Source organism: Parasteatoda tepidariorum, chromosome 9, assembly GCF_043381705.1.
Source record: "Parasteatoda tepidariorum isolate YZ-2023 chromosome 9, CAS_Ptep_4.0, whole genome shotgun sequence".
NCBI classification, from domain to species: Eukaryota; Metazoa; Arthropoda; class Arachnida; order Araneae; family Theridiidae; genus Parasteatoda; species Parasteatoda tepidariorum.
In genome coordinates this window covers 12,315,421-12,319,582 of record NC_092212.1, presented here as the reverse complement: position 1 = coordinate 12,319,582, position 4,162 = coordinate 12,315,421, and positions in this window count along the sequence as shown.

Sequence of the window (4,162 nt, the reverse complement as noted above, 5' to 3'; positions counted from 1 at the left end):
TAAAAATTATACTTTTTTAAATGTTACTGAAAGTTTTAACATATTTCAGTAAAATTTGTGTTTACATTTTATTTATAATTTTTTGAATTTGCTATTTAATAAAATATTTGTTATCTAAGGTTGCTTACTTTATTTTAGTTTATCAGTGTGACGGGTAAAAATTATACTTTTTTAAATGTTACTGAAAGTTTAACATATTTCAGTAAATACATTTTATTTATCATTTTTTGAATTTGCTGCTTAATAAAATATTTGTTATCTAAGGTTGCTTATTTTATTTTAGTTTATCAGTGTGACGGGTAAAAATTATACTTTTTTAAATGTTACTGAAAGTTTAACATATTTCAGTAAATACAATTTATTTATCATTTTTTGAATTTGCTACAAAAAAAAAAATATTTGTTATCTAAGGTTGCTAAATTAATTTTAGTTTATCAGTGTGATGTGTAAAAATTATACTTTTTTAAATGTTACTGAATTCAGTAAAATTTGTGTTTACATTTTATTTATCATTTTTTTGAATTTTTGCTATTTTGTAAAATATTTGTTATCTAAGGTTCCTTACTTTATTTTAGTTTATCAGTGTGATGGGTAAAAATTATACTTTTTTAAATGTTACTGAATGTTTAACATATTTCAGTAAAATTCGTGTTTACATTTTATTTATCATTTTTTGAATTTGCTATTTAATAAAATATTTGTTATCTAAGGTTGCTTACTTTAATTTTAGTTTATCACTTCTAACAATCACACTTTCACATTGAAAAAATACAAATTATAATCATGCTTTTGATATGTTTTTTTTTTCTATCTAAACCTTGTTTGAAGACTGCATTTGATTTTCTAAATTTTCCTAAGCTCATTTTATGTCATTGTTTATAAACAATTTCTGTTTTATTTCGTATGCTCTAGTTCTAATAACATGCAAAACATAATCATTAAAATCCAAAATAATCAACTACTAAAAATGTAAGTACCATATTATAAATATTAGACCCCTTTCTTAGTTTTATGTCAAAACTATAATATATTTCTTTGTTTTAAATCCATTCATTTTATAACAAAAAGTTAGATAAAATTTTCCAATTTATAAAATAAAACTGGTATTTAATGCTTAAAAATACATTTTTTTCATTCACACAGCAGTTATTTTTGTTAGAATTGATTTATTGTTAATCATTTCTGAAAACAAATAAATATATTAAGCATTTTTACACAATTTAAAAACATTTGATCTAGACAAATAAAAATAATAATAATAATTTGCAGAAAGTAAAAAATTAGTAGAAGAGTAAAGAAAAAGTGTCGAGGAACAGAAGGAAAAAAAACCCCGTCATCGTCAGTAGTGATCAGCAAATCTGGGCCTATCTGTATGAGTCATCGTTTTACGTCCTTCGGCTTTCTTCCCATCTAGGAGGTATTGGGAGTCTTCGGAAGGTGGAGATTAAACCGACGACCTCTTGGACATGAGCCCAGTACCCTACCCACCAAGCTATTCTGGCTCAAATACAGATGTTGCCTACCTCTTTGTTTTAGGAATTTAAATTTGATGACACTGGCCTTACACGGATACCGACTGCTCCACTTTCTGCATAAGATCGTCAAAATGAAAAACTTACACATTCCCCCCTCAAGACTTACAATTAATTAATTACAGTTGATTAGAAACTTAAGTTTGCAGAATTTTTTTTAAATATGCTTCTATCTTAACATATAGAAAGCAGGTAACTTAAGAATACGTTTTTGAAATTTCTGCGATCCTTTCAAAAGTTAAAAAAGTGTTAGCACAACCACCTCGTTCCCGCTCTGTTTTTTTTAAAGAAATTATTCATTTGGGATTGCCACAGACATAATCGGTTCGGTATTCACAGCATTAAAACATAAACTTAGCTACCACTAGCAAATATTTTTACAAAAAGTCTAGCCCTGAATATATACGTAATAAGTACTACCATTGTTCGTATTAATTTATTTTTAAATTGAAGTTGTATTTATATTATGACAAGTTTGCTCCAACTTTCATGAAATCTTCTCTACCACTCTCTAAAATTTTAATATATAACAGCTGCAATACATATTTTTCGTGAAGTTTCACGCATGCATTGCGTTGCTTAGAGCCTCACCTAGAGTTTAAAGATTTGATCAAAGTACCTACAAAGTATTTCTTACAGAAAATTGAAGCATTATGATTGAATTGAAGTCTACTCTTATGAATTCCATTGCACATTTAAACAGGCAGCATCATTAAAAACAGAAAAATAAAAATACTTTTTATTCTTAGTGCTATGTAGATATTCACCTGGTGGAAGAAACCGGTTTTTAGAATCAAAATTTTCAGTTAAAGATACGATCACAAACGACGATGAGAACTGTCGTCGGACCTTTGCTTGCAAAATAACTGAAAACGAAAAATATGTGTGTGGACATAATTATCTACAAAAAGTTAAAGCTCTCTGCGTTACTTAAGAAGAAAAGAGGGCGAGATCACTGCAGAAATGTTCTCTGTCAGTGACGGAAGATGGGGATTAGGGACTTGTTGAGTGGTTTCCAGGGAAGGCGGGTATCACTTTAACATGAGGATAAAGTAAATGGTGCATTTCGTTTGTGCTTTAAAGACTCTTCAAATGGTAATTCACCAAGTTCTTGGTATTTTTAATTATTATTCTTTACAGAGCATTTAACAACTTGCAATGTATAGTGTATTATCTTAGCACGCTTCAAAGGACATGACATTAAAATTTACTTATATGATAAGCTATTCGCTATCCAAAACAAAGTTTTCAGTAGAAAATTGCCGTTACTTCTCTCTACACTGAAAGGAGTACGTAGGTATACTATTTTAACTGCATTGATTGTTTTAAGGGGACTTTCGGGCTCCGCCGATCATTTTTTATTCCATATTCAGGGTTCCCGCGGTCCTTGAAAAATTTAAAAAGTGGTAGTAAATTTAGGGTGGAGCTACAATATATTTTTTTGTTTTAATATGCTTTTTCATCGTCAAGTGTTGAAATTTTCGTGAATATATATATATTTTTTTGAAAACATCTTTTAGTGGTGGCTACACAGAAATAAAAATGTCAAAATTTTTTTTATTTTTATTACCACTTTTTAAAATTCTCAAGGACCGTGGGAACCCTGATATTCTAATACCTTATTTTATTTAGAAGATGTGGTTGAAACCGTTTTGTCCGGAAACTGTTAGATATAGCTGAAAAACGCGACCATCGGATCTGCCGTTTCATATCATCGAGCGCTCACGGAAGGTGAAGGAGAATATCAGGCCTGTAATCAAACATTTGACTAATTACAAATAACTGGAAACATGTGATGGGGGGGGAGAACCAAAACAATAACGAATCCCCCTATTCTTTTATGTGGACACTTTCTCCAAAACCCAATTATTAGGAGACGTTCTTAAACGACTGTTACATGGGAATTGCCAGCATGATGGATGTCATTGGGTATTCGAATAGGCAATAAAACATTCGGGTTTTAGAAAAAGTCCAAGACAAACCACCTAGCAGAATTGTAGCACCAAGCGACTAACTTAACCTTTTAATGGGTCATTTATTTCTGGTAGGAAAGTAAATTAAAGTATTTTTGGAATTGAAATTGTTTTAAGAAAAGTAATTGATATAAGAAAAAAAACTCATTTAGTTTATTAAAATGCCATTTTTTAGGTGGTAAATATATTTAACACGACCTATTAGGAACTTATTGACTATTATTTTTATTTATTTATAAAATAAATTCTATAAATGCTACAAACTTCAAAAGGAATTAAGTATTTTATAACTTTTATACGTTTTTTAAAAGTGACAAATGGTTACCAATTTATTCAGACTCACTTCAAGAAAGCTGAAGCGATTGACAAATGGAGAGCTAAATTAGAAGTGGTGGGAAGTATACTTCCCACAGCCTTTGAAAGGGTTAACCAAATATGACACATCTGCCACCCAGGAGGAAATCATGCACGCTAACGAAAGCGTGCTGTTCGAGAAAGGTGTGCTTTAGGGTCGAGGTATCACCGCTTGATGAAAAGTCTTAAAAAACAAAGTAAAAAGGTTTCAGAACTCAGACGCAATTTTTCAAAGATCATGTCTTTTTGGTCGGATCTTTAGATAATAATCTAGATGGTGTCACGGTAAACCTGCCCCAGGAT